The sequence below is a fragment of the Dermacentor variabilis genome, chromosome 4 (assembly GCF_050947875.1).
Source record: "Dermacentor variabilis isolate Ectoservices chromosome 4, ASM5094787v1, whole genome shotgun sequence".
Lineage (NCBI taxonomy): Eukaryota > Metazoa > Arthropoda > Arachnida > Ixodida > Ixodidae > Dermacentor > Dermacentor variabilis.
The window spans coordinates 224,106,493-224,120,920 of NC_134571.1; the positions used below are offsets into that span (position 1 = coordinate 224,106,493).

The window sequence follows — 14,428 nt, forward strand, 5'->3', positions numbered from 1 at the left end:
CTTAGTGTCAGCTGATTGCTCTCTGTCATGTTTCAGCGGTGATGACCTCTCACATTGGAGCCCGAATAACAATACGAGAATTTGTTCGAGGCACTTCGTCGACGAAGAAAAGAGCAGCATCGAGAATCATCCGGGTTACCTGCCAACAATATTCCCACCTGTCTACAAGAAGCGGTCACGGCTCCCTCTGCACAGATTTCCTGGTTCAGCAGGTACCTGCTTTACTCGTGCCGCGGTAAAAAATTACATATGATACGTATCGGACGGCCCCTTGTACACGCGCTTACTTTTGTCGCTTCAGGAGGGTCTGGTGTTGAGCTAGTTGATACGTAATGAAAAACAAAAAAGCTAAAGAATGAGCATGCGGAAGAGTGACCAGTCAACACAACACTGACTTTCAACTGAAGGTTTATATTTGCAGTAATGCAAAATATATTCATGCAACGAATTGGGCACTGGGCTGCATGCGATAAAAAGCAGCCACAACAGAAGGGGGGGGGGATTCTCTTGTAGCCGCAACTTCAGCTGCATTTGACTTGCGATGCTGAGGCGTATAAATTTTTTAATGTTGTTGAATTGCTTTTATTCACTCATCCTCATTTATTGTTATAACACTTCTGCTAGGGATATCACATATACTTCATTTTCCTTCGACAACCGTCAACACATAAGCCTTTCTTTCGATATTACATCTTGCGTGCCTTCGTCAGAAATAAAATATGGCCTGTGGTGTGGTATCGCACTTTAATGCAAACATGATTACTGGCCGAATTACATAGAGAGGTTGTCACACTTGAGCTTTCCGTGCGTTTGCACATAGATGCACAGATCTGCGGCTTCAGCTACTGCAGCGCCTTGTGCGGCAGAAGTAGCAGAATTTGATGCTGAAGACGCCAGCAGCCGTGCCATCTCTGTACCAGCCGAGGTGATTAGCGATTCTATAGATGCAGCAGCATGGGATGGCCTGAACCTGTTGGGTGCTGCCGCTGAGGTCCACGTAGCAGCCAGATCAGTGGTGAGCTTTATAAGAAACTGTGCACTAGCAGAAACACCCCACTACATTTCATCAGCAGAAAATTTTGAACTAAACCTTTCTTTGCCTCTTCCTGCACTTTGGCATGAGTCTATGGTTTCTTGCCTGACATATTCGTGGATGCATATGTGAAGCTTATACGTGCTCTGAATGGTAGTACCAGCTCACAGGATTATATATACTGTATGTTAACCAACAAGGTGTGCGAGGAAGTGGATGACTGTTCAGTCTAATAAAACATTATTTCATACACAACACATTAGCCCGTAATGTAGGCCTGTAGGCATATATAAAGGACACCAATTCTTTAATGAAAAGTGCATTGTATTTAATGGCTTCCTTCAGGTACTTTATTTTTTATGATTTAGCCATTCAGTATGTGCGAATTATTGGCTAATTTTCCAGAATGACTATGTGCCACTGTTACACAAGGAATATAAAAGCCTTAAATGTATTTACAATTAAATGCCAACATGGCATAAGAGATATAGAAATTGTTGCGTTTGTGGCACATAAAAATAACTGTTGCATAATATTACACGTTGCATATGGATGAAAGTAAACACAATTGGCAAGCAATGTCATTAGTTGTACAGCATTTACTAACCACTCCATTAATGTTTTGCTTCATTATTACTCCAGCATTTGCATTTTGATCTGCATAATTCTTTCAGAGTCCTTGTTATAAGGTTCTAATTTCTTTCATATCCAAAAGTATGGAGTCGATTATACCGACAGTGATTTTAGTACCTTGCTCACTACTGTAATTGTGAAGCAAATTTCAAAAGAATGAGAGTATCTTCTTAAGTACCTAGTCTTCTAGTCTTCTGTGCTTTTGTGTAAACAGAAGGAATTGGCCGTCTTTGTAGAAGCTGAAAACAAATTGCAGTCATGTCAATAAAATGCGTCTGCTGCACATGAAAGCCATGACTTTATGAATAGAATGCAGCGATATAGAAATTGTAGACCAGCTGTTGCACTGACAATTTTGTACCCTAGTTATTCTTACAAGATTTGACACATAACAAACCTTTTGAGAACATGTCAAAGTCTATACTTTTTAATTGCTATGAAGTGTTAGAATTGTGAGAGCAGCACCTCCCTAATATAACATGAAATTTCTCTTAGGAAACTCAAACATCTGAGGCGAGCAGCGCGACCACAAGCTTTTCAGTGTTTATTTGCTGCACTGAAGGCAACAACCTGTCAACGCAGATAACCCACCACGAGACACGCGACTGTGAAGTGCAACACATTCCGAATGTTGCCAGCAAGCACAGTGGTCCAGACCATCGGACAAGCTATTTTGCTGGCGACGAAAGTGTTTCAAGGAGTACAAGTGCTCTTGAGGACTTATGTAATGTAAGTCAGGTGGTGTTCGCCGTGCTCTTGAGTGTGTTTCCGGTCTCGACTGAACGCAGATGTGACGTATCTAAAGAAGACCGACTGCTGCTGTTCCTGATGAAATTGAAACTTGGCATGAGCTATTCATCCCTGGCTACCCTGTTCAGCATTAGTGAAACATCAGCCTCACGGCATTTCAAAAGTGTCCTCAAAACCTTGGCATTTGCTACAAAGCAATGGATTTTTCGTCCTCCACTCAGAGTTATTCAGGCTACCATGCCAGACTGTTTTAGGGCACATTATCCGGACTGTACAATGATAATTGACTGTACATAAATCTGCACTGAGCAGCCACCTACTGTACAGCAGCAGAGGACTCTGTACTCGCAGTACAAAGGCGGGTATACTTTGAAATTTCTTGTTGGGGTTACACCTGGCGGGATGATATGTTTCCACTCAGATGCGTGTGGGGGAAGGGTGTCCGACACACATATTACTGTCGATTCTGGTTTCCTTGATTTCATTAAGTCTTGTGATAAAATACTTGCAGACAAGGGATTTCCTGGGATACGTACAGTTATTGGTGAACGAAATGCTGTACTTGTCATGCTCCCATTTTTACAAGGCCCTCAGTTCAGTGCTCAAGAACTTAGGGACACACATAATATTTCGCAAGTGCGAGTTCATGTGGAGAGGATGATCCAGAGAATTAAAGTGCATAACATCTTAAACAACAGGGTGCCAATTGAAATGATAGCACTCATGACAGACGTGTTTCACGTGTGCTGTGTGCTGACGAACCTTCAGCCTCCAATAATTAAGTTCAGTTAAATCACTGAGAATCAAGTCATCTAGCGTAGCAACTGCCTCATTTAACAGATCATTTTTGTCAATATCCACAAGGTGGAGGAAGGTTCACAAAACAAAAATTAGTAAATGGCAGCCACACCTTCATGCCTAGCAGCAGACTGTTCCTGCTGCGTCTGTGCATGCTCTGACGAAATGCAGTTATTTTCAAGTACAAATGGAGAAAACGAGCCTTGTATGTGTGTTGCACTAGAAATGGCTTATATATTTGTTTTATAATAGTAAGCTGTTGAATTAGTTGGTTTGACATGATTTTTGCAAAGGGGAGTGCAGAAGCGTTGCGGAAAAAGGAGACGTGGACAGGAAAGACACTCACTTGCAACTAAGTATATTTTCAGAGACAAACCACCAGGAACGTTATTGCGCATGCACTGCGATCGAGAATCGTGAAAAAAAACTTTACAGTTTCTTTTACATATAAAAATCGCCTAACAATGGGGCATGCATCACTACATCAATAATGACAGCAAGTGTAGGTGATAGATAGCAACAAGGCCACGTGCAAGTGGGCCGACAGAAATCATTCCAAAGAACCTTCGGGGAGAGGGGGACAGTGGAGGAGGCCTAGAAACTTCAGCCAAGGGTGAGGAATGTAAATTCCTTATCGATCTGATGCACTGACGGGGCACTAATACATAGGTTAGCGCAACGTTTCACTGCTCCCCTTGGCGAAAATCTTGTCTACTCGACACAGTTAATATTGAAATGAGTGCTGCAACATCTGTGGAAGTAATGCTGTTGTGTGTTGTTACTACACTAGGTTTAATATATTTAGTATATAAGTGGCGCCTTGACGTGACCGTCGTAGGATTTTATGTTTTTTTTTTCATTTGTTCCACTTGTACAGCAAAATACATGCTAGGATGCACTGTACAATATGTGAACTTATTCCGGTACTGTTGTTGTTTCTAGGTTTGCGCCGAACACATTTGTGTTTATCATATGTGCAGTCTGCAGTAAGGCAACAATTTGTTTGTCATCGCCTTTGTTTCACAACAGAATTTGTTGTGTCCACTAGTTCTCAATTCTTGATGTTATAGTTATTCCTCTTTAATTTCATTAGCTTGCTTTGTTTACATTGTATGTATATTTCATCATGTGTTTAATATATTTATTTTGACCTGACTTTGGGCACTATATTGGTGCAATGAGAAATTATATATGCACTATCAGAATAAATTGTCAACAATTTCAGAACAGCAGTGCCTCGTTGTTTTCAGGTTCACCTACCTTTTTAATACGCTTCATTTACTCTCAAGACGTACACTTGGCACTCCTCTGTGCTTAGAAACTGGCTAGAGTATGCTCACACATTGCACTTTACAATTACACGTAAAAGGCGTTATGATCCGTTTTTTTCCTGTTCGCATGTCAAATTAAGTTGATGGTACATTATTCACGGATTTTCTATGTACATGTTTCAAGGTGCATACATTTACACAGTGAAAACGAATTCCATTGGCTGATACTCTTCTTGAGCAACTGCTCTAGTCGGACAAAGAGCACCTGTCTTGCTTGAATCCTGTCACCGGTGTTTGCAGATTTAAGACACCAGAAAGATGTACTCACTTTTAATCTGTCAATAAACTTTGACACATGTGGACATTTTACAATCAGTATTTATTGTTCCCACTTCATTTCACAAGCATGAATATGTGGGTGCAGTTTTCTTTGACCATGTAAAAGAAAAAGGTGTTGCCTCAGATCAGAAAATTCAATGCGCAAACTTCCCTCAGAAATTTTCTAAAGCTTATTAGACGTACATGAGCCCTTAAAGCTTGCATAACTAACAAATCTTGACTAGGAAACACAAGTGAGAAGCAAAAGCTAAGACATCACAGTATGCAGGATTACGCTTCACAAAACATCATTGTTTGCAAAATAAAAGATTAATCTGGTTGATTGCCTAAAGAATAAATACACTGATTTACACTGCGTGACAAGATGCATATAGAAGGTTTAGATGAGCACTCACTCCGGTAAAACTAATACCACTGAAGGAAAAAAAACTGCAGCACCACGCATCCCTGACCGTGGTGACTTGTATTACAGGAGGCTTACATGAAGTACAGATAGTGCTTTGCTATGAAATGAATATGAGCACAGGCAGAAGCAAGTAAACAAACATCATTTTTGCACGATATGACTAGTCTGGTTGGTTGCCTAAAGAATAAATACACCAATTGCTTGACAAGATGCATACAGAAAATTCAGATGATCATTCACTCCGGTAATACTAATACCACTGAAGAAAAAAAAAACTGCAGCACCACGCATCCCTGACCCTGGTGACTTGTATCACAGGAGGCTTACATGAAGTACAGATAATTCTTTACTGTGAAATGAATATGAGGACAGGCAGAAGCAAGTAAACAAACATCACTTTTTGCACAATGACTAGTCTGTTTGGTTGCCTAAAGAATAAAGACACCAATTTACCATGCGTGACAAGATGCATACAGAAAATTCAGATGAGCATTCACTCCGGTAATACTAATACCACTGAAGAAAAAAAAGTGCAGCACCATGCATCCCTGACCCTGGTGACTTGTATCGCAGGAGGCTTACGTGAAGTACAGATAACGCTTTGCTGTGAAATGAATATGAGGACAGGCAGAAGCAAGTAAACAAACATCACTTTTTGCACAATATGACTAGTCTGGTTGGTTGCCTAAAGAATAAATAGACCAATTTACCATGCGTGACAAGATGCGTACAGAAAATTCAGATATATATCTCCCTACCCATGGCGTTTTGCTGGAGTATGTCCTTAAGTTGCCCACAAATTGCAGCAACACAGTGGTTATGGTGTGTTGCTGCTAAGCACAAAGTCATGCGCCTGATCCATTGATAGTACCAAAACGCTTATGCCATACGGTGTACTACATTTACAAGTAAATACCATGAGGGAGGACTTTCTGTCTCTCGGAAAAAAGAAAAAATTGCACATATAATAGCAAGTGATGACAGCGGGAAAAACAGGATACGACGTACAAAATAGGGTGTCTGCTGGGGGCATTACTCATTGTTACTATGAACTGTCGTGGCAAAATACAATGAAAGGACGAGCGCAGCCAAAATTTGCGCATCACTGTTGACGTCTTAGTTATGTCGGCAAGAGCTACTTCGTCCTCCATTCCATAAATGTTATTGAACAGGCAGCACTGCAGAAAGGCCTGTTGCACAATCAAACATGGCTTCATACACATTAGTTATTGCGGGGGTGCCTAGTAATTTAGCTTACTGTAGTTTGAAGGGCCAGGGAAAATAAAAAAAAAGAAATTTGTTATATTCATTTCTTGAACCAAACATAATGCGATGCATGTTCCGACGCCTGAAACGTTGAACAGTCTCACGTTCACCCAAATACAGCGTGGTATAGCCGCCAGGATGCAACAGTCACTTGCGCTAGTCCTTATACTATACTGTCTCTTCCAGCGTTTGATCCCTGCCCAAGCTCCCTACCCCGAAATATTCTACCTTAATGAAATAAAAAAGCAAGTCTGATGTCTTTTAAATAAAATGAAATGTATTCTACTTGTATACCAAGCGTTGAAAAACCCTATTCAGTAAATAGACGTACCACGCTAGAGCGAGGCATCATTCATTCTACTAACTTTGTTGCCTTACAAGTTCACACAAAATCCACTGAAAATAAAATTGTTCAAGAGTTGGAATGGCCTCTTGAAGGAAAGCATCATGCCTACCGACAACCATGGTCACGCTCTGCTTCTTTGAATATAAAAAAAAGAAACACTGCTTTGCATTAAGCAGGTACATCAAAATCTGGACCTGTATATAGTATCTATGCGATTTCCTTAATATGGGGTTTCCATCAACATGATGCACATAGTCAAGGATGCTGTGCCCTGAATCGTCAAAAATCCCTCTGTCAATGCATTTGTATGGGCACTTTATCTCCAGCAAGCATGTCTCGCCAGAGAGACAAAACATTCCATCAGGGCTTCCACAAAGCCATGGCTGTTGCGGGTGAAGTAACAGGCCCACCTGAAATGTCATTTTTTGCTCAATTGTGTTACGCAGACAAAAACTGTTGCACAGATTATTTCTTTCCCCATTACTTACTTCAATATTGTCAACATTTCCTCGAGCTTCCTAACAGTCAAGATGTATATTTAGGCTAGTTGGTTCATATCCGTAATAAAAAAGCGCCAGAGAACACAAGGGACCAGACGAAGAAAAATATGTACACAGGGTGCTTATGGTGACAAAATAAAGGGTTAATAAAACATGTTTTACAACATTAGTACAATTTGACAAAGATGTATAAAAGAGGCACAGTGCGAGACTGGGATAGTTGGTAATCCATGACGAGGTGCACAGCGCAACATTGGACACAAGGGTACAACAAAGGCAAGCACTTGCCTCCCTCGTGCCTTTCAGGTCCACTGTCATGCTGTGCACATCAGCATAAAAGAGTACAATGTACTTTGATGTGTTGTCAGTTCACCTATAGGCTGCCTGCGACAATATGCAGCACGATATGAAACGACATGTACTGTAACATTAAACATTGCAGAGTTGAAAATGATTCCAACTATTATGTTTTTTATTTATCGCAAGATAGGCTGTACTTAGCTCTCCAGATAACGCAAGTGACGTGCTCACCTCTGCACCGTAACACCACGCTGCTGCTCAAAGTCCTTCCTGGCCACTGGCTCCATACGTATTCCTAATGTAGAACACACACATGTAATTTATATTGCTTAATTAGATGCAACAATCTTAACGTACCATATTTTGTAGCCTCGGACGAAAAAAATTGGACTCGAAAAGGCTGTGAACAATCTCTTTAGGGCCTCTGCGGGTACGCAAAATTGTATGAGCTGCTGTGCTGCTGATGCGCACTTTGCGTTCCTTGTGCCACCTGCATAGACGTATATATACACAACATAAACATAACGAAACGAACATGCCAGAAATATACCTATGCAATGCTTTCTGAACCATTGTTACCTCGGACAACTTGACTGCCCAGCATTCAGCACGCATTGCTCATTAACCGTCTCGCATACAACGAAATCGTTGTAAAAAGCCCTCTCCTCTGGTGTCAGCCCTTGCAGATGGTTCCTTGGGGCTATGGTTACTTTTGGAAAGTCTCCTAACACGTCCAGCATGTGAAGTGGTCTGTGTGGTGACTTAAGCAGTATGTTAAGCTTTTGATGCAGCAATGCTCTTCGATCTTTTTCGAAAATTCGATGAAGAATTTCGCCACGCCTAATCTCCGCCTCACTTTTCTCCATCTCCTTAAGTGCAGTTGTAAAAGGGGATTCAATGCCCCCGAAATGTTGGGTGACGTAGGTAGGCGGCAGCTCTGCAGGCTGCTTGTTTCCCACAAAGGGACTGTTGTTATCTGCAAACAGGAGGACATGAAAGAGGATAGGGCATTAAAATAATACACAGAAAGACGGATTTGACTTCGTACAGGAGTAGACTTCGAGCGAAGAAGCGGGAAGAAAAACACTGCTTACTTGGTTATGTCAGGTTGCACAGTAAAAAGGATACACTTTCCTTCATAAGTGACCCATCTTTGGTTCAAGCAAGAAAATTCTAAAGGCATGCTTTAATTGCACTTCGTGAAATAAAAAATAGCAATTATGTGCGTGTATATAGTAATGAACACTGCATGAGTAATTAAGAGTTCTTTTTCGTAAATTTGTATTGCTATGATGCTTTAGCGAAAAACTCGGCTGTTTCTATTCACGTGTAGACTGCACAGAAAAAATTCGGAGTGCATACATAACACAAGCTAGGATAAAAAGGCTAAATAATATAGCGAAAGCACACAGAACAGAAAGCAAGAGCATCCGAGCTCCAAACGGCTTTCTCAGTGGCACTCTGTCGTCATGGTCGGGCTTCGTCGATGGTTTCCCCCATGACTGCCGGCCGCTCGTACACGACACGTCCTCGTGCAGGTTGATGTAAAGTACCACCGCTGCGCAGTGTTTACAGTCACCGAGGGTGCCGTAACGGCACGTACACGTCCCCTTCAGTATAGTTCGAGGCGCGATCGACAGCTGTAAATGAAGACGGCGAACGAAAAAAAGAGGTGAGCGTTAGGCATGACGCGCGGTGGCACACGCATACGTAGTACATCGCGAGCAGACTGTCGACGGGAACGAAAGCGAGAGCGTGCGGCAGGGAAGCGAGGTGCAAGTGCACTTCTGACACGTAGCGCACGATAAACGAGAACAAAAGAGAGACTGACGGGGACACAAGCCTTCCCTTTTGTTCTTGCTTATCGTTCACAACTCGCCAAAACTTCTAGAAGTGAGAGATGCAAGGAACGTTCGAAGTAATTAAGCTACAAATGACAGTCGAAAAAGCTCTACAGCCGTATGTGCACACTCAAGTGCAATAAAATAATTAGTTGTCAACTTACTTGGAGTTCGACGTCTTAAGCCTTCTTGCTTTGTTGTGACAAGCACTTCGCCGAGATGTCCGTGCCGTTCACCTCTCTGACACGATACACATGATTGTTGTCGTAAAGCTGGCGTCCTTGTTCAAGCGTCGATGGTAGGAAATGAGCCTCGAGGTTTTCAATTGCCTTAAATCCGCAATGCAGCACGACCGACATGATTCAAGCGAGTGCCGCAAAAGCATGCCGTCGTAGAAGCGGCCGCCTCAGTGTTTTGCAGAACTGACACGGTGGCGCTGATGGCTGAGCCGATCGCTGCGCCGCCTGACCCTTGCAGGGTGCCTATAGCGCATCAACCATGTCTGACGAGATGCAGCCCTGCGAAACAAACTGCTTCCCGGTTTTGCCATGTCAAATTGTCTGCGCATTTTGTCTGCTGGCGTGGCGTAGTGGTAAAGTGCCGTGCTTGGGATCTGTAGGTCGGACGTTCGAATACTGGTTGAATACTGGATGTTTTTACTTCTTTTTCTTTTTTTCATCGCACTAAAACGCTATTTTTTGCTTTCTGCATTCAAAAAAAAATATATACGGTGTCCTGGCACCGCGTATTTAAAGCGCTAGAGCTGCTTTTCGCTCGGGTCGCCAGTGCCTCCCAGTACGCCGCGCCTTCCAAGCGTCCAGCGCGCTGCACTGGGCCCATAATCCGGCGCACTGGGTCCCAGTGGCACTGGGTTTTGCAATAGGGTAGGTAAATGTACTCCTTCAAATATTTTAGAGTTCAACTGGCGATCCAGAACTCTTGTTGCTGTGCCCCCCCCCCACCCAGATATTTATCATTATCTTTTTCTTCTTCATATTAATATTCAATCCAACTCTTACACGCTCTCTGCTAAGGTCCTCAATTATTATTTGTAACTCGTCTGCATTGTTCCTGAATAGAACAATGTCATCTGCAAACCGAAGGTTGCTGATATATTTGAAGTCGATCTTTAATCCTAAGCCTTCCTAGTTGAATAGCTTAAATACTTCTTCTAAGCATGCAGTGAATAGCATTGGAGAGATTGCGTCTCCCTGTCTGACCCCTTTCTTTGTAGGTATCTTCCTGCTTTTCTTGTGTAGAATTAAGGTAGCTCTAGAACCTCTGTATATATTGAGACGTGTACTTGCCTTCATCGGGCGACACGTTTCACCGCCTAACAAATGTTATCGCACAGTGGAGGACGCGTTTGCATGTGTCGGAAGTTTCTGGGATGTTATCGATGGTTCCATCCACTATCTGTGACCGAACTTTGTGTAATCTGATAGCATTTGTGCGCGACGCGAATAATGTAGAACTTTGTGGAAGGCGCGCGCGTCCCAGCGATTAGTCTGGAAAATTCTGGAAGCGCTTGACCCGTTGATCAGATTTCGACGACCGCCGATCGTGTTTGCCGCTACCGTTGTTCTTTGAGTGTAGCCTGTTTTTGAGGGCACAAGTTCGCCCAATAAAACGTTCGTTTCGTTAATCACAGTTTTGCTGCCTTCTTAACCATCACTGCCACGTGACAATATTTTCCAAGGTATTTACGTAAGCGTTCTGTACTCCTTAATTACGTAATGCCGCTATGACCGTTGGTATCTCTACTGAATCAAATGCCTTTTCGTAATCTATGAAAACCGTATATAGAGGCTTATTATACACTGCGGATTTCTCGATTACCTGATTAATGACATGGGTGTGATTCTATGTGGGGCATCCCTTCCAGAAGCCAACCTCTGCCCTTGGTTGACTAAAGTCCAGTGTTGCCCTTATTCTATTGGAGATTATTTTGGTAAATATTTATATAATACTGGGAGTAAGCTGATGGACCTATAAATTTTCAATTCATTAACGTCTCCCATTTCGTGGATTAGCATAATATTTGCATTCTTCCAGTTTTCTAGGGCCGTTGCAGCCGATAGACACTTCGTATAAAGGGCCGCCAGTTTTCCAACCACAATGTCTCCTCCATCTTTGATTAAATCGACTGTTATTCCATCTTCTCCTACTGGTCTTCCTCGTTTCATATCTTACAGGGCCCTTCTGACCTCATCGTTAGTTATAGGAGGGGTTTCTGTATACTGTTCATTGCTGTTTCTAATTGAGGCATCCTGACTCCTCTGGGTACTGTACCGGTCAGTACAGAATTCTTCCGCTGCTTTTACTGTATCTTCAAAATTGCTGACATAATTACCCTGCTTATCTTTTAGTGTATACCTCTCGGTTTGTCCCATGCCAAGGTTCTTTCCCACTGATTGCAGGCTAGCTGCGTCCATTTTTTACGGCTTCTTCAGTGTTTGTCACGTTATAGTTTCGAAAATCACTTATTTTCGCCTATTGATCAGTTTTGACAGTCCGCGAATTCTATATTATCTATTGAGTTGAGCACTTTCATATTTTGTCGTTTATTTATTAGGCCCTTTGTTACTTGGGAGAGATTGCCTACAGGTTGCCTTGGTGCCTTGCCTCCCACTTCAATTTCCGCCTCTGAAGCCAACCTAGTTACGGTTTCATTCATTAGCTCTATGTTATAAGGCTGCATATTTGTTTGCGAGTTGCAGCCTGAATTTGTCTGCTTTTACCGTTACTGCCTCAAGGTTGACCTGTTTCTTTCTTGACCAATTTTGATCTTTCTCTCTTCAAATTGTGGTGAATCCTAGCCCTCACTAACCTATGATCACTGCACTTTACCCGTCCTATCGCTATTACATCCTGCACTATGCTGGGATCAGCAGAAAGTATGAAGTCAATTTCACTTCTTGTTTCACCATTAGGGCTTTTCTAGGTCCACTTTCAGTTGCAACGCTTATCGGAAATGTGTTCATTATTGGAAGCTTATTCCTTTTTGGGAATTCTACCAGCATCTCTCCTCTAGCGCTTTTAGAATCGACGCCGTAGTTGCCAATTGTTTGTTGACCAGCCTGCCTTTTCCCACTTTTGCACTGAAGTCGCCCATTACTACGGTATATTGAGTTTGCCCTGTTCGCATCGCTAATTCAACATCTTCATAAAACTGATCTACTCACTGATAGCTGATCAATTCACTGGTAGCTTTTAATTGCGGAGTCAACCAGCCTAGAGCCGCAAAAAAAAAAAATTCTACTCTTCTTTGTTGTCCCCAAGGCCACCATCAGAAGGGACCTCAGAAGGGACAGAAGGGCCACCACCAGAAGGGACCTATTCTTACCACGTTACAGACTGTGACAACATCTTCAGTCAGTTTTTACTGCTTCAGACCAAGTTGGTTCATTGCCCTTTCCTCGATATCAGTACCGTTTAGCACTAATGCATTACGTAACAGTAACGTACGAAGGAATTCCGTCACTTATTTAACACATGGTTGAAAAAAAAATGGGTTGGCCTGGATAAAATACCAAACGCATTTTTACGAAATATGCGGAATGGGTAGCCCACTTCTTGGAAATAATATCTACTGCATCAGTCACTCAAAAGCAACTTCCGGACGACTGGTTGGTGGCAAAAGTAATCCCAATACATAAAACAGGTGACAAGCAGCAAATTAAAAATTATTGTCCCATATCTTTGACCTGTGTTTGCTGCAAGCTACTCGAACATATCTCGAAATCCATATAGGCTTATTTTGAACACAAGACCTTTTTCCAAATCAGCACGGGTTTAGGCAACTCCTTTCTACCACCGCGCATCTAATCAGAGCCTTCAACGACTTTTCTAGCACTTTGAATAACAAGATACAGTAAATTGGCTCGAATGGCAATTAATAGCAATGTGCTAGAATGGATGCACGCATATCTGTCCGGTTGAACGCAGTATGTGGAAGCGAATGGTACAAAATCGACCACCCTACCTGGGAGCTTAGGCCTACGTATCACAGGGGTCTGTTTTAGGTCCTGTTTTATTTTGAGCATACATTAATGATATCAGTTGCGTTGTTAGTGAAGACATCACCGTACGTTTGCATGCAGATAATTGTCTACTTTACGGGGAAATGAATGATGTAAATGGTCGGAAATCGCTGAGTGACGCTCTTGCTGTCATTGAAATGTGGTGTGAAAACAGGAAAATGAGCATAAATGAACAAAAGACAGTGTTCTTTTTTTTTCAGTGTATCCAACAAGATAAAGAATGCCCTAGATCCCAAATACTTTGCGAACTCCCAAACAGTCACTGCAGTTGATACACTCAAATACCTTGGGATAGATATCACGACGAACCTAAGCTGAAAAACGCATATCACAAATATCACGAGCGCTTCCGAAAAAAAAGAAACTTTGGTTTCTGCGCAGGAAGTTGAAGTAATTGCGCCTCAATCTGTCAAACCGCGTTTCTTACCTATGTGAGGCCAGCGTGAGAGTACGCAAACATGCCATGGGACCCGTTCCAAGTGGGTCTGAAAAATGAGCTCGAACGGGCACAAAGAAGGGCAGCATGACTTATTTTGTCCATGTATTCCTCCGCCGACTCGGTAACAGGGATGTTAAACCTACTTCAACTACCACCTTTATTCCAACGGCGCCTAGTGGCAAGACTAAAATTCCCATTTTGCTTTCTAAACACCATTTTAACATCAACATTGCAAATTACATAGCTTCCCCCCACCCAAAAAAGAAAGCAACGAATTGTCAGAAAAAATCACGACTCAATGTTCGTTGTGCCACAGCTACATATCGACACGTATACATACATATTGATTCCTACCTCGAACAATAAGAATCTGGAACACCCTGCCATTATCGATTATGCATTGCACCTGAGCTAAAACCTTCGAAAAACTGATAATGACGTTATTACGAACATGAAAATTTGT

The 14,428-nt window shown here is 42.3% G+C and overlaps 1 long non-coding RNA gene and 1 pseudogene across 2 annotated transcripts; one reads left to right on the forward strand and one right to left on the reverse strand.

The window, feature by feature from the left end:
• The first annotated feature begins 820 nt into the window (after positions 1-820).
• LOC142578530 (uncharacterized) lies at positions 821-3,570 on the forward strand (annotated as a pseudogene).
• A 1,275-nt stretch (positions 3,571-4,845) lies between these two features.
• On the reverse strand, positions 4,846-9,959 carry LOC142580130 (uncharacterized). 2 transcript variants are annotated; one of them, XR_012827575.1, is made up of 4 exons: positions 9,648-9,959; positions 8,000-8,132; positions 7,874-7,937; positions 4,846-7,252 (listed from the first exon to the last, which is right to left on the reverse strand). It is a non-coding gene; the product is annotated as an uncharacterized LOC142580130 (long non-coding RNA). The 2 variants fall into 2 exon arrangements; XR_012827574.1 differs by having other exon boundaries at positions 8,000-9,282.
• Between the last annotated feature and the right edge of the window lie 4,469 nt (positions 9,960-14,428).